Genomic DNA, 25153 nt, shown 5'->3' with positions numbered 1-25153 from the left:
GAACCCCAAATTAAAGGCATAAACCCAGTTGAATGGCTGAAAAGAAACTTTTAATGAAGGGAAAAGCTGAAGAATAAAAATGGAGAGGAAAAAAACCATAAAGAATCTATATGAAAAAACAACCAAGATATAGCTATAATTCTGAGTGGAGCTTTTATTATTATCTATAAAGGATTTTATGAACTGAACTTAAACTTTATCCAGTATTGTTAATAAGGCAAAGAGTTTTAGTAGTTTATTTGTAATCCAAATTGGAGACCTTGTTACTCGCACACTTCAAATTAATGTGGCCTGATATGGTTTTAATTGACACAATAAGTTTCACAGTGGGTGAATGATTTATGTAAATGTAAATCCAAAATTATACTCTGATCAGTCTACAATTACTTTTGAAGTCAACATGTGAACTGCATTGTCAAGGGAATAAATCTAATGAAAAGACTGCAGGGAAAATTGCTTATCATGCTCATAAAAGATAAAGGAATCAATATGAGGTCTGTTTTTTACATGGTTTTGTACAAGTTTTATTAACCAAACAGGAATTTAAAGGGTTTTTCTAACAATCATTTCTGAGTTAACAAATAAGAATGTTATAGCAGGCCAGAAGAGATGATAAAGGCTCAAATCCTTAGTATTTGTACATTTAAAAATAAATAAAAGGGAGTTTAAAACAACTAGGGCCTCAAAAATGGTAGAGACATATACCTAATTCCTTCATCAAAAGAGCAAAAGCATTGCTTTTTGTTTGTTTTGTTTTGTTTTTAAGTAAAAAATCAACATTCGGAATTCTGAAAATTAAGTAAAGTCTTTTAACTATCCAAGGAGTCTTAAGAAAAATCTGTAAATTTTGGTATAAAAAAGAAATCTTGGTACAAATTGTTTTCTTTAGAAACCTTTAGAATTTTTAAAAAGTTTTTTTAAAAAAAACTTTAAAAAAAGAACTTTCTTTAGAAAAAAATTTTGTTAGAGAAATTTTGCCTAAGTATATATCTACTATAAATTTCACTAATTTTATTACAGAACCAATGATTTTGTATAAATTTACCATGTTAGGAAACCATTGCCATATGATAGTTGTAGAATATTTCCATCACCCCAGAAAAATACCTCAAGCATTCCATGGATTTGAGAGATACTACTCTAAATGCAAGCTGCTTTAAATACCCAGAATTCATACATAGAGATAAACCTTCTTTTTCTGATTTCCTTCAGTTTAGCCAAGTCTCAAATCCAGAGTATATTCTTGCTATTAAACAAAGTATGGATTTCTTTATGTATAAATTTTGTTTTGGGTAATAGGAATTAAACCCAAGGCCTCATGAATGATTTGAAAATGCTCCACCACTGAGTCATAACTCAGCCCTCTTTGTGGATATTTTGAAGTCTTTTATTTTAATTCCTTTATTTTTTTTATTTTTATGTGGTGCTGAGGATCAAACCCAGTGCCTTGCACACACTAAGTGACTGTTTTATTGCTGACCCACAACCCCAGCCCATTTTAAAGTCTTTTTAGGAACATTTTTTTCTGTATTTTATTTTTGTTTCATGGGAAACATTAGACTCCTATGCAGTCATAATTATAACTTTGTCATTCTTTAGCCAAATGATGATTAAGAAAATATTTATTAAATAGTTTGATATAATTGTTTCTGTCCAATTGTTTGAACATTGCCAGTAGTTTGTAATGCTATTGTGTTTTATTTTTTTAAAAAATGTTATCTAGAAGTTTTACTTGGAATTTAGTGAAAACAACTTGAGGCCACTTATGATCATTATTTAAAAATGCTTAAGGGACAGTTAAAATACTGTTAATTTCAAAATACAAAACATGAAGTTATATTATTAAAAAATCATCTAAATACTTGTTTATATTTTCCTACTTATTCTATTCATTAGTAACTTAGATAGGTGTATGTTCCACTAATTTTAGTTTGTTTTGATGCTCTGCCCCCAGGAACATATAGGCTCACAATTACCTTGTACTAGTTTACTATGGTTTGATTTTGGATTATAGCTCCAATAAAATTACATATATAATGATTTTACTACCAAAAAAAACTGACAACATCTAACAACCTATCATGGTAAAAACCACTTAAACAAAGAAGGGAAATTCCTCAGCATGATGAAAGGCATTTATGAAAATTCAAACTAATATCATAATTACTGTTATTATGGGTTAGATGTGGTGTCTCCAAAAGCTCACCTTTGAGACAATGCAAGAAGATTTGGAGGAGAAATGATTGGGTTATAGCCTTAACCTAATCAGTAAATTAATTCATAATAATATTAACTGAGTGATGACTGGAGGCAGATGGGGTGTGGCTGGAGGAAGTGGTTCATGGGGTGTGGCTATGGGAGATATATTTTGTATCTGGTGAGTGGAGTCCCTCTGCTCCTTGATCATGATGAAAAATGCTTCCCTCTGTCACACTCTTACGCCAAGATGCTCTGCCTACATTTAGCCCAATGGAATGGAGCTGGCTGTTCATAAACTGAGAACTCTGAAACCCTGAGGCCTACAAATAAGCTTTTCCTCCTCTGTGATGATTCTGGTCAACGAAAAAGCTGAATAAAACAACTTGCATAAGACTAACAGTGTTCTAAGATGAGGAACAAGACAAGGATGTTTTCTTCGACTACTTCCATTCAAGCCTGTATTAGGAGTTCAAGCCAGAGCAGTTAGGTAAGGAAAAGAAAGAAAAAGCATCTTATCTTAAAAGAAAAGAATCTCAATTCACACGTTCTTTTGCATTAAAAAATAAAAGCCCAAGGAACCCATAAGAAAACTATGAGAAATAATAAATGAATTTAACAGAACTGTAAGGTCCAAGATCAACATAGAAAAATCAATTGCATTCATAGGCACTAACAAGAACAATCCAAAAAGAATATTCAGAAAGCAATTCCATTTGTAATAGTGTCAAAAAGAATTCAATACCTATGAATAAATTTGACTAAAGAGGCAAAAGACTTGTGCACTGAAAATTACAAAATATCACTGAACAAACTTGAAGAATGCCTAAACAACTTGGAAGATATGTTGGGTTCATGGATTAGAATATTTAATATTGATAAGAGGACAGCATGCCTTGAAGTCATCCAAAATTTCATTATAATTCCTGCCAACACCCCAACTACCTATTCTCAAAAAATGGAAAATTCAATCCCCAAATTCACATAGAACTTCAAGAAACTTTGAATAGCCAAATCAATTGTCAAAAGGCAGAATGAAGTTGGAGGTCTAAGTTTTCATTTTTTTTCTATATTTAGTATAAAGCTACAGTAATTAAAATAATGGGGTGCTGGCATCAGCACAAATACCTCAATAGACCAAATTCAAAATCAAGAAATAAACCCATTTTTTCTATGGTCAGTTGTTTTTTGAAATCAAATGCCAAGACCTTTCAATGGATAAACAGAGTGTCCTCAGCAAATGGGGGAAATACAACTGGATATTCACATGTGAAGAAAGAAAAAGGTAAAACCCTCATGTCACACAAATTTAACTAAAAATAAATGGAAATCCTAAATGTAAGAGTTTAAACTATAAAACTCTTAGAATGAAACTTGGGGAGAAAGATCATAAATCCTAAAAGCATTAACCATGAAAAATAGATAAATTTAATAAAACTATATAGTTTTGTGAATCAAAGAACTATTTCTCTAAAAACCATTATATAAATAATCAATAAGTTCACAGGAAAAACATGTTCATCACTAGTTATTAGGGAAATGCCAATGAAAACTATAATCAGATACAAAAATCACACCCTTTATCATAGCTAAAATGCTAGTAATTTAAAAAAAAACAGAAAATAACAAGTGTTAATAAAGATGTGGGGAAACTAGAACTCTAACACTACAATTACTGGTGAGAATGTATATGGTGTATCAATTTTGGAAAACAGTTTGCATTCCCACAAAATATTAAGCATAGTACTACCATATCATTTGGCAATTTAACTCCTATGTATATACTCTGATAAATCAAAAACGGGTTCAAATAAAATCTTGTACATGACATTTGATAGCAACACTATTCACGATGGCTAAAAGCTGTAATGTCAATCAATTGATGAATGGTAAACAAAATGTGGTTTATACATATGATGAAGTACTGCTATTCTGTCCTGAAAATGAAGTATTGAGAGAAGCACTGAAACATTATGGTAACTGAAAGTAGCCATACACAAAAGGCCACAGAGCATCTGATTCTATCTACATGAAATATCCAGATCAGGCAAATCCATAGATACAGAAAGCACATCAATGGTGCCAGGAGCTGGAGATGAGAAGCAATGGGAAATGACTGCTTAATGTCCATGTGGTTTCCTTTGGATGTGATGCAAATGTTAGAGACTAGATAGTGTTGACAGTGGCACAAAACTGTGACTGTACTAAAAGCCACTGGATTGTACAATTTGAAGCAGCTGAAATTGTGAAGTTTGTTATGCAGATTTTGCCTCAGTAATAAAGAGCTAAGACATAAGGAAAAACATTTAGAAAATGGGAGAAAAATCTATAGGAGTAGAAAAATGTTCAAATATTTTGTAAATTGTAAGCCATAAATTAACTAAACTTGTTTATTTGGACTGGACTGGAAGTATAATACAAATATATGCTGCTTACATAATTAAAGCATCAAGACATATCAAGTTTTTAGTTATTTTTTAAAATTTAGTTTAAAAACAATGGAAAAGAAGCACATACCAGAAAAAAAAGCAACAAAACACACACAAAAAACAAAAACAAAACACAAAAAATCCTTTCATTTTTAAAGGTTAATTTCTATGTTAATTATCAGACAAACTCTATTTTAAGACAAAAATCAACCTTATGGCAACAAAAGGGGTCATTTGTAGTGACAAAGATTCAATTCACCAAGAAGAGTAAAATAATTAGTTTTGCACCTAAAAAATATCATCAAACGATATGAAGCAAAAACTGATTATAAGGAAAAACTGACATATACATTTTAGTGGGTCTTCTCAACATACCTTTCTCAATTAAATGTGAACAACAGGCTGGAACTAAAAATTGAAAATATTAAAATCCAATCATCAAGCAGAAAATTCCCCATTATAGAGTATATTCTTTGCAAGCATGCATAGAAAATGACATAAAAGAAAAAAAAGTCTTGTCTGATTGGTCACAGACTAGGGAGTCTAACAAACTTCAAAAATAGTTATAGACCAAGTTCTCTCTTTAATGCTAACTCCCTTGAAATTATTTCCCAGTGTCTCTTCTTGACTCTGGTATCCAATTATCACAAAACCATGCCTTTAAATCAGAATCTCCTTACTGTCAATTTAGTTCAGAGATATGATGGGTTTAATCACAGGGCATTTAGCAAGATAAAAACTCCTCAGCCATCACTCAACATGTCTTCCTTAAATACTATAATAGGATTGTCTCCATAGAATTCAAAAGGCCATGGTATTATTAATCATTTAAACTTCTGTTTGATGCATGACCTTAGCATTTCCCTCTTTGGAGCTGGCAAGTCAAAGTAAATGAAATTTCTATAGATGGTCAAAATTACCATACAGTATCTTATCTTAAAACCAAGGCAAGCATAATTAAAATAATGCTGATAATAACAGCAGCTACTAATTATCAGACATCCTAAGCACTGTCTAGGTCCCTGATATTTTGATAATATTTGTGTCAAGTACTCACATTAAGTACCTGATAGCATTCTAAGTGTTGTCTATGTATTTTAGTATTTAATCCTGCAAAGCCTTATAAAGAGGTATTACATTCTCTCCCACTTCTACAGAAGAGGAAATGGGAGTTCAGAAAATTTAAGAAAGTTGCCCAAGGTTACAAAGCTAATAAGTGGCATTACAGGGATTTATTTAAACTAAGCTCTGAGATACCAGAGTGCATGCTGTTAACCCCTGTCATGAATTCCTTCTCTACATCTCATTTTCATTCCTCATCGTTTTCTTATTAACCTCCTTGTACAGATGAATCAGGTGAGTGAGGGCCAGCAAGGGCAAATTACTTTCCAAAGATCACAGAGATGGTCAGGGTCTGAGGAGTCTTTGGAAATCCAGTTTACCTGATCCCATACCTGAGCTCTAACCCCTTTGCACATCTGTTGAGACCAGAGCCTAGCCAAAATATCCTCGCTCTCCCTGCAAAGGAAAGCAGGATGTCTGACAGAATCCTTGGCCAGTGACTCATGCTTATTTTACCACTAAAATAGAAACCCCCAGGATTCCAAGTACCAGTTGGTTAATTCAAAGGGCCTTTTGGGCAGATAGTCACGAATAGTGAGGCAGGGTCCCTTAAATATCTTATCTTAATTTAAGGTATATAAAATTTCATGTCTGTAAGTCTTTTGATACATGGCCAAGGATGCTCCTCTGGCATTAAATGCTCACTGGAACTTCTTGTTATCTTTCTTGCAATAACTACACCCTTAGTGCCTTAGCTACGATTGTAAAATTAAGTGAAACTGGAATTTAAGAATAATTAAGAAGCAATCTAATTGCAAAATTCCCCACTGAGATTTGAAACACACTTCCAAAACATTTATAGCTGTTTGATATACACAGATAGATAGTGATATATAGACATGTAACACATACTCTGTGTGTGTGTGTGTGTGTATAAAATACATGAATATATATGTAGTCAAATATAATTTAGTGATAGGGCTACCTTCCGAGAAATGGATTGTTAGCAGATTTCATCACTGGGTGAGTGAATATCATAGTGTGGGTTTAGACAAACTAAGATGGCTAAGACGTCATAGGGGACAAAATCTCATGAAAGCGCTGTCATATAAATAGCACCTCATTGAAACAGTATTCTAGGAGTACATGACCACATATTACTTATATTATACACACACAACACAAATATATGTACTGTCTATGTATATATGAATGCATATAAACATAATGATGTTTAGGATGTGATTTGTGGTATCTGTTAGTGATTTGTTCTTATCAAGATTTTCTCAGCATTTTACTTTCACATTTTACTTTTGCACAAATTTATTGGTTTTAGTTTGAAATATAAAAATTACACTGACTAGTTGGGGTAATAGGTACAACAAACCTCAATAGGAAGGAACAAATATAGCTGACTCCTGGCAAGCACACAGTTCAGCTGATGGCCACAGAGCTGTCCAGCCCACAGAGCAGCCTAGGAACTACAGACGCACTACATGCTCTGTATGGGAATCAAGTACAGGCTGGTTCTGATGGTGGGTACTCTAGTTTTTCTTTTTCTTTTTTTTTAATGAAGGACTACGCCTTACCTCTTCTGATATAAACGTTTCCACACTTTGCCTGGGTTAGATCCCTCAAACTTCTGTAACTCTGTGTTTGTGGCCATTCTTCAAGGAATTCAGAAGTTTCAGAGTTTGAAAGCAAAGTTGTAAGACATGGATGTCAAGAGCCCCAGAGCATCTTTCCCATTCCAAGTGGCAGTGCTTCCCCAACTTTACCAGCTGACAGGAGTCTGGTTACTGTGGTTCTGAATCTTAGTTGCACATAGAATCACCTGAGGGGCTTTAAAAATATCGAAGCCTGGACCCCACCCCAAGGAGTTTGATCTGATTAATGTGGGGTGCAATCTGGGCATCGAGTTTTTAAAAATCCCCCCGAGTGATTTTAATATGCACCCAAGGTCACCATAAGGATATGAAAACTCTTAAAAGCCCTGAGAGGGCCTCTGAGCTGAAACCACAGAGCTCCACCTCACTGAGCCTAGGATTCTTCCAGTTAAAAGGGCACTTGGGTGTCTCATTGTGTCTGACTGTCCATTCAGGAATTCTGATTTGACTTGGATGAGAATACATAAGCGGTATGGGGCTGGTTTAGTTCACTCCTTCAAGACACTGGAGGAAGCAGGGACTCATTCCCTCTATCAGTAGATGACTTATCCCAGGACATTTTAGAACAAAGTGTCTGAAGTCACCTCTTTAGCAGATTCTTATCCAAGGTTTTATCTCAGAATTGGCTGAGGCAGTGCACATAAAGCCATCAGAATCCTATAGCCTGAGCTAACCCCTGCATGTCATCTGTCAGCAGAGGAGAGTGTCTTGCTGCCTGCTGGGGGGCCCATCCAGCCTGCTTTCAGCTGCAGTGGGCATTGCAGTGGAGACACTCCTGTTGTGGATACCCTCTTGTGTTCTTTGTCATCAAGCTGTTGACTGGAGAAACCTCTTCCCCTTTCTGAGGTTGGGTTAGCATTACTTTACTTGGCTGACCATGCCAGCCTGTATTCACTTTGTAAGAACAGTGATGGGTTCAGACATGGTTTCTAATATTTTTGAGTTCTTCACCTAAAATAACCTCTTAATCCATCTTAATGCCATCATGAAGAAAATTTGTTTAATAGGCTAATGACAGCAAAATGGACATTGCCTCCTCAAGGAGGTATTACATCTGTTTTTTTTACTACTGTAGCTTCACTACCTTGTACATAGTAATTGCTCAATAAATATTTGTCAACTGAATTGATGAACTTGTAACTGACCAGGAAAGTTTCTAATTACTCTGTTGCCATCTTGGAGATGATGAAGTGAGGCTGTGACAGTAGCCTGGTAGCTGTCTGATAGATTCTTTACTCATTTCCTCCCATATCCACAGTTGCATGCACTGACCCACTTCTGGTTGTTAGATAAGCTGGTAGGAATTTGAGAAATTACGTTCTATAACCCCAAACATCCACAGGACAGGTATTTACATTTAACTCTAAATATTTTTAAGTGTTTTCCAGAAGTTTTATTCAAGAGTTACTTGGAAATCCAGAAGAGGCAGTATTTTAAATTTTAAATAGTCTCTGCACATATATCATACATATTGAACATAAGAAGTTCAAAATAATTGTATTCTGTACACGAGTGGTTATTTTTATAAACCAAAGACACCTCAGCTATAGCTTAATTGCATATTAAAATAATTGAGTAGGAGAATCTAAATGTATTTTTGTTTATTTTTTAGTGTGACATTCAAATTTAGAATTGGGGCAAAGCCAAGATGTGCGGTAGCATATGCTTGCTGGTTTCTCCTGCTCCTGACACTAAGTCCTTTTCTCTGCATTTCTGAATCTTTCTCCCCAGAGATCTTTCCTTCTACTCTCAATCCAGTGACTTCATGTTCCCTCTATCTTCTTCTTTCCATTCTCATATTTAATTGGGAAGTTATCTAACAAACATCATCTTATCGGGGTACAAATTGTTTTAAAGTTTAGTGGTATTTTCAGTGGAATTCGCACATCAGTAGAGGCCTCAAATCAAAGGCATAAGGCTTTGTGGAATCCCCTGAGCCAAGGGACAACAAGGGCTAGAGGCAGAATTAAGGGGAAAGCTTGGTGGTCTTGAGAGACAAGGGTCCCATATCTCTGAAATCCAACCTAAAGCCAGGTTGGATCCAGTGTGTTTGGTCCAGAGGTGGCCCAGCCAGAGCCTCAGCTTCTGCCCTTTAGCTAAGGGCTCTCCTTTGTGAGATTAAATGAAATAATCTAGATAATATACTTAGCTTTACGTTAGAAACTAGTAATAGTATTAGTGCACTCACTGGCAAATGTACACATACCCAAGAGTCTATTCTCCTCTACTTGGACCTTTTAGGAGACCTTAGAAATAAACCCAGGGAGGCCCCTATGCTGGTACAGTGAGTTGAGAAGAGATGGGGAGCAGGAGGCGGTGAGAGGGGGGTGCTGCCATCCCTCCCAGGAGGCATGCCTGGGAGAACAACAGGCAAGTGAAATTGGCTCAAATCAGAATTGATTGGGGCAGAGAGTGGGCAGAACAAGGGAAAGAACAACTGGAACCTGCATCGCATCTGGCATCCACTGGAACTTCTGACTCATCTGTTTGTCATTTTAGGTGTTTGGATTATAAAAACAGTACAAACGCTACCATCAAAAACAGGAAGTCATATTGTAAATTAAATGTGTCCACTGAGTAGGTAACATTTTCAAGCTATTTGTAATTGGCAGATGCAAAAATAAGACGTCTCTTCCTGAGTGGATTCTGTTTGCTCCCTGTGACTTTAATGGGACAGCAAGGGCAGACACATCATTTTTTATTTACCAATCCTAAATCAAGAGAGAGGTTCTGGAAGCACCAAGACAAACAAGCCTGCCCTAGAATTGCACTGTATTGATTTGGTGCTAAACAGAACAGAAGAGTCTTACTAAAAACATTTCTGTTAATCACCACTGAAGAAGACCGAAGACAGAGAGAGAAGGTCTGTACGGCTGTGCTCCTTAAGTCAAAAATCTCTACTTGTAGTTTGGAGAAGTCTAGCTGCATATTTTAATTTCAATGTTTTGGAATTCCTGTGCACATCTCTTGTAGAGCAATTTCATAAGGAAAGATAGAGCTCAAACAAGTGTTCTCAGAAAATCCAAGGAGTAATAACAGACGACAACAGCCACTCCACATCTTGGAGATTTAGCACAGAGAACTGTACTAAATCTTGGGACCCTTGGGACTAGCAAGAGCTGTAACCAAAGACCGTTCAATTTCTCTTACTAAGACAGGAATGTAGATCAAAATTAAAGGCGGGTTTTCTAAAACAAGTGCTGGTATTAAAGGCAAGACAAAGCGAATTTGCTGGTTTAATTTATGTCTAACATGACATTCTGTTGATTAATAGACCCACCCTGAGTATTCTGTTTGAATATTTCACTCTCCTTACAAGAGACTAAGGAAGAACAGAACCATTATACACTGCTACTCTCAGAAAGGACTCTGCAGGAGGAACTCAATTTACAATTACCTAGTTTTCTTTTTGCCATGATTATTTCCAGGGGATATTGTCACCAACCAAAGGAATCCCAGAGGAGCTCCATTTGTAGGGGAGTATAATACACAGCATACACAGGATAGTAACTGGGGAAAGAAGGAATGAGGGTACCTCCTCTTGGGGGAAGATATTATAGGGTGTCAGGCTCTTGGCTATGGAAAAGTGTGCAGGATTATCTCTTTTTTCTTGTTGCTGTTTTAGGAAAATGGAGCAGAGATGCTTCAATTTTGTGACTCTCCCCTTACATGAATGACTGATTATAGGGCCAGGACAGAAGATGGAGCCAAGAGGAGCTGGCAACTCCGTCTTGGCAGAAGTGAAGGGATAAAGGGGATCTTAAGGTCGGCACAGAAAATATCCCTGTTCATTAGTTGTAAGAGCATAGAGCACTGAACAAAAATCCAGAGGTTATATTTGCCTGCAGTATCCCCGGTTTCACTATTATTCTGTGACAAAGTTTGGTCTCCCTGCCATCGATCTCAAGCTTTGCCAATATATAAACACCTTTACTTACTTAGGCTTACAAGTGCCAAACTCTCCTCTGAATACATTGTGGTTAAAATTTTAATTATAGTCTGTAGAGGGAGATTAACTCCATGTGTAACATTAACTTCTGATTTCCAAACATCTCCTTTTTGGATCAAACCATTTCTAAATTGGGGTTGCAATGAGCTAACTACATTACATGCACAAATGAAATTGTTTTTCTGTTTTAACAAAGCCTTTTTTGGGGGGTCTCTTAATAGTGAAGTGTATCATCACTGGAAAATAGGTTTATAAAAGATTAGATCTGCCTGATTTCATTCTGCTTCACCTGATTACTGCTTTTCTGACTCAGACCTATCTTTGGAGATTCCTGACAGTATCTACCCATCATTGGTATAGAGGGTTGTGTCTTTATATTTTAGTAATTGGTTATTGTCTTTGCTCAGTGAATGCTTCCTTTCAACCCACTTGTACATAATTTATCTATCGAGGCAAGAGCTAATGTACCACATTGTATTAGTTATACTTGTGAATAAAGATATTAAGACCCAAACATGTTAATTTGCTTAGCCAAGGTTACAGGGGAGGGGGGTACAGAATCTTTATTGTTGTTATTACTATTAATTTGAAACATATATTTAGATCAAAAAGGGACTTAGAGACTATTTTCTAAAATTACTTCTGTTCACAGAGAAGGAAGCCAGGGTTATAAAGGTTAAGTGACCTGTTCAAGGGCATGCTGTTAATTGGTGGCAGGGTTACTTACAAGTAAAGATGTGATTACGAGGTATTTAGTCCATAGTATATCACAGTAACACACACCCACACACACACACACACACACACACACACACACACACACACACATCCAACTGTCTCAGAATCTTCGGGTAACTATTTCACTTAATTAATCAAGGAATGACCAACCTTGGTGGATATTAAGAAGAGATCTCATTGCTAATTATGATATTCAATTATTGGGCACCTGACTACCCTCTAGAAAAGCAGAACTTTCCAGTTTATAAGTGGAGTATAAGAACTCCCTTGAAAGCTGTAGATAATTAGAATCTTGGTAGCTTTAAAACCAGCAAATCCTGATACCCCCACCCCCCCAAAAAACAGAGAAATGGTTGACTTTTCTCTGAAGAGAAGGGGAGAGTGGGATAGCTGACTGAGAAAAATAAATCAGACATGGTAGGAGGAAACTTTCTGTCTTTGAGTTCAGTGTGCAAGAACTTGCTGTCTGGGCAGAGGATGCCATCTGCAACCATGAGGAGCCAAGTCTGAGATTAATAGCCAATACGCCGAGGCTAGGAGAGAAATGCAGAATGACTTGGGTCTTTGATATATTGATCAACCACCGAGTGAATTCCCCATCTGGTGATCTCTTGTTGCATGATGTGCCGAGTCAGCTCTTAGGGTGAGAACTGATGAGGTACTTCTCTTTCCAATTCTGCATTCAGTAACGGCATTGGTAGCATGTAATTATCCATGGAAGGTATGATCTGTATACCATGAAAACTGCAAATTCTGTAAATCAGAGCTTTATAATTCCCTGGAGAATCAATTGTTAAATATTTACCAGTATACCACTGGGTAAATTTTTCAAATAGGCAATATTATGTTTTATGATCTGGTACTTGCAATTGAAAGCACATTAATTGACACACTACTTTGGCCTTGAAAAGCTTATTTGTACTATAGTTAACTATAGCTCAAATCGTCAAAGAGAGATAATCACCATAAATAGCTGCTGCTGTGGGATACATTTCAATTCAGGGTACATGTTTCACAGGACCATCAGAAAAAGCCCAGTCACAGCTGTCTCTGCTGGGATTTCCTACTGCACTGGCTGGTAGAGGCTTTGGAGGGGTCTTTTGGTGACTGTCCTGTTATGGCACAGAGGAGGAACTATGTGGGAAAGAGGGCTCTCTGGGGTTGACAGAATCCAGAGGGCAGGGATTCCAGAAAGAAAGCAACAGGGAGTTTCCGGGGGCCCAGATTCCCAGAGCAAAATCAGAAGCATCACAAAAATTCTGTAAGCCTGGGATAAGGTACTTTGAAGTTGCCTATTACCTCACAGCATGGCCTTGTGCTTCTCATCTCCTTTTGTGGGATAAAAGGGATGGTCAAGTACAAGAAGAGGATGTTGGGAAGGCAACCTATGTAGGGTAAGAGAGAGAGTTTCAGCAAAACAGAATTCTAATCTGCTTGTTTTACCTTATGGGGATCATTTTAATTCATGGCTTGTTTCCTGTGTTTTAAAATAAAGGTGGTAGACTAAATGTTTTAAAATAATTATTTCCTTTCTAAAGCTGTTTCCAAGTGATGATGCTTACATGATTCTATGAAGAAAGTTGTCACTCATTTGTTTGTTCATTGAGTATTTAGAAAATGGGGACATTATTTTTATAGTGTACTGGTCTTTGACTTGGTCATGTGGGAGCTTAACCTACTTGACCCCCTGTGACCTCATCTGTGAAATGGGCACAAAGATTTGTAGCCCATAGGTTTGTAGTACTGAGTAATGAGATTGTAGTAAAGTATTTTAGAAAGTTATAACATCCAACATCAAGGAAATCACTATTGCTATTACTTATAGGGAGTATGGTCATTTGGGGAGTGTTCAGTATGTACCTTATTCCCATTCATTTTACTGAATGTTTTAGATATTTTAGTCAGCTTTTCTGCTGCTGTGAATTAAGGATCTGACTAGAACAACTACAGAGGAGTAAAAGTGTATTTGAGGGCTCACTGTTTCAGAGGTCTTAGTCCATAGAAGGCTGGCTCCATTTCTCAGGGCTTCAGGTGAGGCAGAGTATGTGGCAGAGGGAAGCAGCTCACATCTGGGTGATCAAGAAGGGGGTGTAGGGGGGAGAGAGACAGAGACACTGACTCTGCTCACCAGATACAAATATATACCCAAAGCCACGCCCCAATTCCCACCTCCTCCAGCCTTACACTACCATTTCAGTTACCACTCAGGTAATTTCTATTGAGATTAAATCACTGATTGGGTTAAGACTCTTACAAACCAATCATTTCTCCTCTGAACCTTCTTTCATTGTCTCACCTGTGAGCTTTTGGGGGATACCTCACATCCGAACCATAACATGAGCTATTCCCTCAGAAGAAAATACTGTATTGTGTTAAGTCTTTGGTGTAGAGTAGTCTTTGATGCCAGCCAATTATCATCACCCCCCACTGTGCTGCTTCCCTTGTAGAATCTGATGGAGCGTGACTGACCAGCCAGACATAACCTCCAGGGACCCTGAATCTTTGAATAGAAAGTAGCAGTGACTGGAGGTTGGTTCCATTGAAGCAGCCCACAGGATCATATGGTCCCTGCTTTGAGCCCAGGGCTATGGTTCTTAATGATGGTTTTCTAGAACTCCCTTAGTTTTTAATTTTTCCCCAATCATGTTTTGTTTTGACTTATGAATAAAGGTCTTGTCCCAAACTCCCAGATTCATGTCCTTAGCAATGAAAATATGGTATCTTGTCACACATCATTTGTAGCTATCTAACTTAGAAAACAAAAGCAGACCCCAAAACACAAACATAAAGCTGTTGGGAACACATGGTGTGACTTATGTACATTTAGGATAATATAACGAAGGCAATTTTAAATTCATAGTGAAAGGATAATTGTTGATTCCCATTAACTGTCCATGAGGACTTATAGGTTCAGGTGAAAGAAGGGCATCCTAAAATAACAGGAGGGTAGTTCTGTATGTTATGAACATGCAGTTCTTCTATTTGTAACATAAATGGGTAGAGATCAAGACAAATTATATTTACTAGGCTCTTATAGGTATTCCCAATAGACCTGACGTGAGGCTTTGTAAGAGACTTAGAAGACAAATTCGGAGTTTGAATCCTCTATCTGTGGTTCTTTGCAGAAGAAAACTTTTCTCTCACACGACTTGCGCTGTCCTTTAGCTGTCAAGGTGAATCAGCTGTCTTCCCTAAGCATGTTTGATTGATCGATTGCTTAACATCATTTACTAAGAAACAGTGTGCTAGAATGACATTCTATATTGGATTTTCATTAAAAGAACATAATGCTATTTATTCATAGGCAATATGGTCAAACTGTATTTAATTTCACATTATTTCTAATGTTTACTTTAAATTTGACAAGGATTGCATGCTATATGACACAGTGAGATAAAGTTGTTGACATCTTTTTGTTGGTATCAAGTATTTTTTAAAAGAATCTACTAGTTCAGAATAATAACATACTGAAAAAACAAGAAGAAAAAGAATTATGAAGCATATAGAATTTAGAAGGTTGTAGTCATTCTGAATTTTGCATGTGTTATCTAATCCTAACTGCCTTATGAGTTTGGCCTTTTAATCTGTAATTTATAGATGAATGATGGAAAGCTTGGAAGTGTTAAAAAAAATCCCTTCATGCTCACAAAGTCTCTATGTGACACCAGTTGGTTTCTCTCTCCAGAAACATTGCTATACCATATTAGGGTCGGAACCTTACTTTAACATTGCCAAAATCCCTCTTATTTCACTCATTTGATAGAGTGAATGAATAATGGTTTTCTTTGTAAGAAAACTACATTATAAACTTGACTGCTAAATTCTAGTGAGCAGATTTTTTTTTATGACTTCTATCTTGGTCACCAGGGATTACAGGTAATGAAAAGAACAGGGATAATTTAAAATTTATCCTCCTTTCTCATGGAGCATCATTGCCCAGAATGACCAATTTAAAGATAAGCAGCATGCATAACTACCACCACTGGAAAGTCACAAGGTGTATTGTCACAATAGAGGATTTGAAAAGTGCTGCAAAAAATAAAAATCCTGATTTTTCTTGACCTACCTTTCCCAAACTTTTGACTATATGACCTTTGATCAATTGATTAAGTATCACTAATCTTCAATAGCACTGCTATTACCCAGGCACAAGATAGGAATTTTTAAAAAAAAAATACATGGACATAACTTTTAATTTCACCATTAACTGCCTTTATATTCAATTGAGAAGTAGTGCAATTCACACATAAGTTGACATATATTCAAAATATACAGTAAGCAAATAATGGCTACATTGTGATGGAGTTATATACCATAACATCTTCCTCTTCAGTATATAATTCAGTGGTTTCCAATATATTGACAGCCAGGAAACCATCACTATTGGATAATTTTGGAATACTATCATTGCTTCAAAAGGAAAGCCCATACCAATTAGCTGTCACTCTCTCTCCCCCCTCTACCAGGCTCCTGGTAAATACTTCTCAGTTTTCACTTCCATTTCTTTGGATTTTCTTATTATGGAGATTTCATATAAATGGGGTCATAAAATATTGTTCTTTTAAAACTGCTTTCTATCATTTAACGAGGTTTTCAAGGTTCATCCACATTTTAGCATATGTAGATGCTTGATTTTTTATTGCCAAATAATATTCCACATATGGATATACCACATATGTTTATCCACTCATCTATTGATGAATTTGAATTGTTTCCACTTATTAGCTATTATGAATAATACTGCTCTGAACATTCAAGTACAATTTTTATGGGTATCTGCTTTGAATTATCTAGGAATGGAATTGCTGGGCTATATGATAATATGCTGTCTCTTTCATTCTGTGGATTGTCTTTTCATGTCCTTCAAGATGTTCTTGAAGACAGATACTAATTTTGAAATTTTGATGGGGTTCATTTGTTGCTTGTGGGTATTGGTGTCACATATAAGAATCATTGCCAATCTGAGTTCATGGAGATTTATACATGTTTCTTCTGTGAAATTTACAGTTTTAATATTTAGGTCTATGACCAATTTTGAATTTTTACATATGGAGCATTGTAAGGTCCTCATCTGAACTAATTGCATTTGTGGATGAATATGCAGATGTTTTCGATCATTTATCTAAAAGGTACACATTCTTAATTGAATCATGTATTGGTTTCATAAGACTACCATACCAAATGCCACAAACTGGGTGACTTAAAGCCACAGTAGTTTTTGCCTCAAAGTTCTGGAAGTTACAAGTTTGAAATCAAAATGTTGATGGAGGCATGCTTCTTCTAAAATCCTTAGACAATTCACCCTTGCTTCCTAGAGATTTTGGTCTTTGGTGGCAATCCTTCATGTTTCTTAGCTAGTAAAGCATCACTCCAGTCTCTTCCCTATTGTCATATTGCCTTTTCCTTGTATATCTCTTCTCTTTCTGTAAGGACAACAGTCCACCCTACTCCAGTGTAACCTCATCTGAACTAATTACATTTGCAATGATCCAAGTTCCAAATAAGGTAGCATTGTGAGCTATTGAAAATTAGAACTTCAGCATGTCCTTTTTGGGGGACACAATTCAACCCATAACAGTCTGTACTCTGGCTTCCCAAAATTCATGTCATTTCATGAGAAAAAAATAGTTTTGTTCCAGCCCAACGTTCCCAGGAGTATTAACCATTCCAGCATCAACTCTGAGTCCAAAATCACATCGAAAGGTCACCAACTCTGAGTCCCAATCCTCATCATCTAAATCAGACATGCGTGCGTGAGACTCATGGTATGATTCATCCCTGGAGCAAAATTCCTTTTCATCTATGAATATGTGAAAATAGATAAAAAGGTACCTGTTTCTAAAATATGATGATAAGACCAGTATAGGCCAGGCAGACCTCTTTAGAAAGGAAAAACTGGAAGGGAAAATGGGGTCACGGATCATAAATAAGTCTGAAGCCCGTGAGGGTAAATTACATTAGATTTCAAGGCCCAGACTAGTCCTCTTTGATTCAATGCTCTGCCCTCTTGAACTTCAAAGATGGCAGTCTTCCCTTCTTGGCCCTTGAGAATGGCAATTGCACCTTCACAGTCTAAGGAGACAGGACATCCATGGCTCTTTCTTCAGGGTCATTCTTCCTTCTTTTTTCCCATCTCTGTCCCTTTCAGTCCTGACCATCAGTGTTTCTGCTAATAAAAAAAAAAAAAGAAATTGAAAAAGTTTGGTGGATCTTTTCATGCAATTCTTAGGCATCTAAGCCATCAGACAAGTGAGTCCTCTGTGTGCCTTTCCTGAATAAGCACTCTGTCTTCTTCTTTCTGGCTTCTGTGGAGGTCCACAAGTCACATACCTAATTTCTTTGGCAGATGGTTATTCAGCCACACTGTTAGCCCTGTTCATGGAGTATACTACCTGAAAAGGTTTAAAACTTTCCAAATCATTGAGTATTGCTTCCCATTTTCCATAACAATGCATTCCTCCCTTTCTATTGCTCTACTCATATTTTACTATAAGTGATAAGGAGAAGCACTATTACACCTCCCACACCATGCATGGATAGCTCCTCAACTAAATGTCCAAGTTCATTACTTACAAGTTCTACTTTCCACTCAACAGAAAAACATATTTCTGTTAAATCCTCTGCTATTTTATAACAAAGATCACCTCTTCCAGTGTCCAAGAGTATGCTCATAATTTCTGTCTGAGATGCAACCAGAAGCACTTTAAATGTTCCTATGTCTAGCACTCTTCTGTTTGAGATTGTGTGTGTCTTCTCAAAAGACAATAGAGGCTTTCATAATTTTCTTTTTGTTTTTGGCTTTCATCAGTTTCACTGTTTCTAGGTGTGGATCTTATTTTAGTGTATTCTACTTAGAATTCAATGAACTCATGTGTGTGTATTACTTGGTTTTAAAAAAATTAACGTTGGGAAGGTTTCTTCAAATTACTCTCTCTCTTCCTCTTCTCTCTCTGAGAAATTCTCAAAGTGAATATTGGTGTGCTTTATGCTTTCCCACAGATTTATGAGACCTCAGATTGAATATTCTCAGTCGTCCTATCTTATAATGCCCTGATTTCTTTCCCTCCTCAATTGTATTTTTCAATAGGGCTAGCAATTTTTAAATTTTAGTGATTATACATTCACCAGTAAAATTTGTTTGTTTTTAAAATGTTCTTTATTAGATAAGACTTTGTTCTTACATCTTCTTTTAATTCTTTAGCCATTTTCCCCTTTAGTTTATTATACAAATAAGAGTGGATTTAAAGTCTTTGTTTAGAAAGTCCAAATGTAAGTTTCCTCGGAGACCCTTTCTGTTGGCTAGTTTTTCCTGTGCATGGACCATATTTTCCTGTTTCTTTGTTGTTGTTAAAGACAGGACAGTTAAATAATATCACAGGAATCTTTGGAAACCAGATTTCTCTGACCACTTTGAAGGTTTTCTACCACTGTTACTATTGTTACTACTACTATCATTTGTTTTGTAAAGTCTGAATTCCCTGTTAGGGATAGCCAAGGGCATATCTGCTCAGTTAGTGTTGTGGTCAGCTATTGATAGGATTGAAAACCTCCCAGTCTTTGCTAGGAGCTCTGTGTGTTGGGCATGCTTCATTCCTCCAGCAGTTTGCAGCCTGGTTTTAACTTTATTTCCAGCTTTTGCAGGTCCTAGGGATAAGCCACCTCGTTCTCTGATTTTGCTTTTACTCTTCATGCTTTTTATTAATGTCATGCCATTTTTATGGATTATCCCAATTTCTCTTCATAATTCATGAAGGGTTCATTTTGCAAATATTAATTTTTGAAAATAATGAACTATAACATTAATTTTTGAAAATAATGAACTAAAACTGAACTATAACAACAAAAATGATATACATTCCAAAAATTGTAGCTTAATAATTTCTAATAATTTTCTAAGTCATCTAGTCCGTGAGGAAAATCACTCCTCTGGTCCCACACAATTCTTATGATGAATCCCCCTACTATGGCAAAGTACAAAGATAAAAATTAAATAATTGCAACAATTATTATGTTCTGCAAATCTGTTTACAGCATTTATCAATGATCATGACAATCCTTTTTAACATAGCTGATTAATTCTTGCACTTTTAGATTGATTTAGCCCTTAAGTGGCCATATTCCATTGAAAAGTAATTTTGTTTACAAGAAAAAAAGATTCTATGATATCATGTTTGGTAAGATCATCTAGTTACCTATATAATTGTTGGATATATGTGTGTGTATAACATTTATATATAAATTATACATTATGCTTATATGTAATATATAAATATATATATGTTGTTGTTCCGAAGCATAAATTAATGCCAGATTGTCTTCTGGCATTCAAGAAACCCGTAGAGAAACATAAGATCAGTCTGCTATTGTTCCCTTTACTGTTTTTACTCCTCTGTATACCAGAATTCTTTTTTCTTAAATTACAGTAGTTTATCTAGGTTATGTCTGGTATTGAATGTTCTATATCATAGTTGTCCTCTAACATATAATAGTAAATAACATAACTATAATGTTATTTTTTCCTATCATATATAAAGTACAAGAATCAGGGCTGGACTTTTATTCACTTTAGGACATTTTTAGTGTCATTTAAATTAATTTTGTTATTTTTTATATCACTACTTCCAGAGCATTGATTATCATTATGTTAGATTATCATATGCCTTTTTTCAAAAGTACCTATTGGCTTTCTTATTGATCTTTGGTCTTTTCTATTTGCATACTTTTCATCTGATTATTGCAAGGTTTTGCTCTGGGCCAATAATTTCATTTTTTAGCAATGCCTGTTCTCAACTTTCCCATTTTTAATTTGTTTTAGATCATTAATTTCGTAAATCTTATAAGCTAGTTTTAAATTTCATTTTCTTGTTTAATAATATCACAGTTGAACTTTCATTTTATTGACTTCCATCTTATCATTAAGCTCTTGCTTTATTGAATAGTATGACTAGGAGTTTTCACTGTTGCTCCAGTTAAGAACAACTCATTTCCATCTTGGGTATCTATTTCTTTCAGACGGAGAACTTTGACATTTTTTTTTTGTTTACGTCTATGTGCCCTCTTTTTGACTGTAGAATGTTTCTGTCATTACATGCTATTTCTTTTCATTTTGGTCATGCTAGGGCAATTCTGCTTATCTATCCTATTTTCTCTTGCCAATTTATTTTTTATCTCTGAGCTAGCATTTGAGCCCTTACTACCTCTAGTCCTGCTCAGTGCAGGTCAGTTGATGTGTGTTTCCCATGTTCTCTAAAATGCTGTCATCTGTGCTGCCAGAGTTTTATTCCATGGTTTCCGGTACTCTGTGATGGATAAAATGAAAGACCATGGGGAATCCACTCCTGCTCTCCAGGGCTTTGGCATATAAATAACACATTTCAATTATGTTAAAATACCATTGGTCAGAAAGGGCATATGGCTTCAACATATCTACATTAGCAACTGAAGAACATTGGGGAATTTAAACAATACTTGTCTTCCATATTGCTTTTCTGTATTTCTCTGCTTTTCTTTCTTTCCTGTTGACTTTGTTGTCTGATGCATCTCTCCCGTGGAAGGAATATTACAGATTTCATGATTATATCCACCAGTTTAGCTACCTTCACCCTAAGAGAGTTTCTTTTTGCTAATAGTTCTAATAAATTCCCGGAGAGAGAGAGATGGCTAGTCTGACTTAGGCCCAACCTTCCTTACTCTGCCGCAGTCCCACAGTGGCAAAATTTTGTAAGCAATGAGCTATAACATCTTTAGTTTTTTCTCCGGCATGAAGGGAGCCCATCAAAAATCCAGAAGAAGTATCAACTGTAACATGCAAATATTTTAATTTTCCAAATTCTGGCAAGTGTGTGACATCCATCTGCCAAATATGGTTAGGTATCAGTCCTCTAGGATTGACTCCAAGATTAACTTGTGGTAAAAAGGTCACACAATTTTGACATTGTTTTATTATTTGTCTAGCTTGTTCCTTAGTTATTTTAAAACACTTTTGTAAAGTATTAGCATTGACATGGAATCTTTTATGAAAATTTATAGCTTCTTCTAGTATAGAGAAAATATGTATGTCATGTGTAGTTTTATCTGCTAAATTATTGCCCAAACTAAGGGCTCCAGGCAATCCTGTATGTGCCCTGATATGTCCTATAAAGAATGGATCTTTTCTGTCCCAGATTAAACTTTGTATAGTGGAAAACAGAGAGAAAACAGTAGAAGAAGGGGAAATCCTACGAGCATCTTCAAGGGATACTATAGCATTAACTATATACTGACTATCAGAAAATAAATTAAATACAGAATCTTTAAACATCACAAAAGTTTGTAATACTGCATTAAGCTCTACCTTTTGAGCTGATTGTTTGGGTACTAAAAATGTAAAAGTTCGATCAGGTGTAACTATTGCTGCTGTACCATTATTTGACCCATCAGTGAATATATTTGGAGCATTCATGATAGGTGTTTTTCTTGTCATTTTTGGAAAAATTACAGGATGCAATGACCAAAAAGACAATAAAGGATTAGATGGTAAGTGGTTATCAAATGAAACATTAGATTTGCACATGATTATTGCCCAAGTATTTAACTCATTAGCTAATTCATCAATTTGATTCATAGTATATGGAGTAATAATTTTATTAGGAGAAATTCCAAACACTGCCTTTGCTGTTTTTATTCCTTTGAGTATTAATTGTCCTACAGCCTCAGGATACCTAGTAAGAATAGTATTAGGAGAATAAGATAAATGTATCCATAATAATGGACCTTCTTGCCAAAATACTCCTGTAGGAATATTTTTTGTTGGTAGTACAATAAATAATAAAGGCAAACTTATATCAATTCTATCCAAATGCATATTTTCCATATATGTTTCAATGATTTTTAATGCCTTTCTTGCTTCAGGCGTTAACATTCGGGGTGAATTTGGATCTGATGGACCTTTTAGGATATCAAATAAAGGTCCCAATTCACCTGTTGGAATACCTAGATAAGGCCTTATCCAATTTATGTCTCCTAATAACTTTTGAAAGTCGTTAAGTGATTTGAGTTGATCTACTCGTATTTGAATTTTTGGTGGACGGACCATGGTTGAGGATAATAGAACTCCCAAATAATTAATTGGAAAATTTAATTGTACTTTATCTATTGCTATCTCTAGATTATAATTTTTTAATAAGTTTGTAAGTGTGGCATAACATTCTAGCAATGTGTTTTTAGATTTGTGTGCTAATAATATATCATCCATATAGTGAAATATTTGTAGCTCAGAATTTTGATTTCTAAGTGGCTGGATTACTTTGTTAACATAAATTTGACACCTAGTTGGGCTGTTAGCCATCCCTTGAGGGAGTACTTTCCATTCATATCTCTGATTAAGACCTTCATGATTTAGTGCAGGGACAGTAAATGCAAAACGTGGACTATCCTCAGGATGAATTGGAATTGAAAAAAAAAATCTTTAATATCTATAACTAAAACTTACCAAGTTTTTGGCAAAGCAGACAATTGAGGAATCCCCGATTGAGCAGGTCCCATAATGACCATTTCATTATTAATGGCTCTTAAATCTTGCAATAATCTCCATTTACCAGATTTCTTTTTGATGACAAAAATGGGAGTATTATGGGGAGATACAGAAGGTTGTATATGTCCTTCCGCTAATTGTTGTTTGACCAGATCATGGGCTACTTGTATCTTTTCTTTAGTCAAGGGCCACTGAGGAACCCATACTGGTCTTTCTGATTTCCATGTAATTTTTATTGTCTCAGTGGCCCTTTGTGAAAATCCAACCCATGTCTGTCTGTTCCTTGATTTATTTGTATTGGTGCTGCTATACCTTGTTCTTGTTTTTCTAATCTTTTTTCTTTCCTAAAACCTTGTCTAGCCATAATAGTGGGTGCATTTTGATTGATATTATTTGTTAATGTCAAACCTAATTGATCTAAGACATCTCGTCCCCATAAATTTACAGGAAGATGATCCAATACATATGGCTGTATAGTTCCTTCACATCCTTCAGGATCCTTCCAATCTAATACCATTGCACTTCTATTGGGATTAGTCGCCACTCCTAGGCCTCGAAGCGTTTGAGTGGCTTGTTGTAATGGCCAATGTTTTGGCCATTCTTGACGAGAGATGATGCTAAGGTCTGCACCTGTATACAGTAGCCCATTAAATTCATGTCCTTGAATATTTAGTTTTAGCATGGGGCGAGAATCTAAATTTAAAGAAAGCATAGCCCAATCTACACCTGTGGAGCCTAATCCCTTGGAACCTCTTTCTACAGCATGACTGGAAAATTTATCATGTAGGCTTGGTATTATTAGTAACTGTGCTATTCTATCTCCTGGTGAAATTACTGATATACCCTTTGGAGAATTGGCTATAATTTTTATTTCACCTTCATTATCGGGATCAATTACCCCAGGACTAATCAAAAGTCCTTTTAGAGTAGAAGAGCTGCGTCCCAATAATAAGCCTACTGTTCCTTTGGAAAGAGGTCCTTTCACCCCTGTGGGAATGATTTGAACTCCCATCTCTGGAGTTAGTACTGATCTGGCGGAGGTGCAGATGTCCAACCCTGCGCTCCCTCTGGTTTGTCTGATGAGGGATCTGATGTCCTGGGCACTACCCTGATGGGGTTGCTGGGGTTGCTGGTTTCCTCCAGTGCTCCGTATATTTGTGGTTTGGGGCCCCGGAGCATTGGGGCCCCCTGTCCATTTTTTGGTAATGAAGCCCGATGCCTTTGTCCACGATATTGTGGATAAATACCTTGTCCTTGTTCGTTTTTTGATAATGGAGTACCCTCTATGGTGGTTTGAGAATGGCATTCATTAGCCCAATATAATGGAGTACCCTCTATGGTGGTTTGAGAACGGCATTCATTAGCCCAATGTCTCCCTCTACGGCATCATGGGCAAATACCTGGTATTCTACTCCTTTGATACCTAGTTTTGTTAAACCCTCCTCCTATGGGGCAATTCATTTTAAAATGTCCTGTTTGTTCACAATTGTAGCATGTTCTTGGCCTGGAATCTAAAGCCTGTTTTATTGCAGCTGCCACAATTTGCCCTTGTTCATTAATGTCTCTGGCATCTAAAGCCTGTTTTACTGCAGCTGCCATG

This window comes from Urocitellus parryii, chromosome 2 (genome assembly GCF_045843805.1).
Source record: "Urocitellus parryii isolate mUroPar1 chromosome 2, mUroPar1.hap1, whole genome shotgun sequence".
Taxonomy (NCBI): Eukaryota; Metazoa; Chordata; class Mammalia; order Rodentia; family Sciuridae; genus Urocitellus; species Urocitellus parryii.
Note: the sequence above shows the minus strand (reverse complement) of the source record.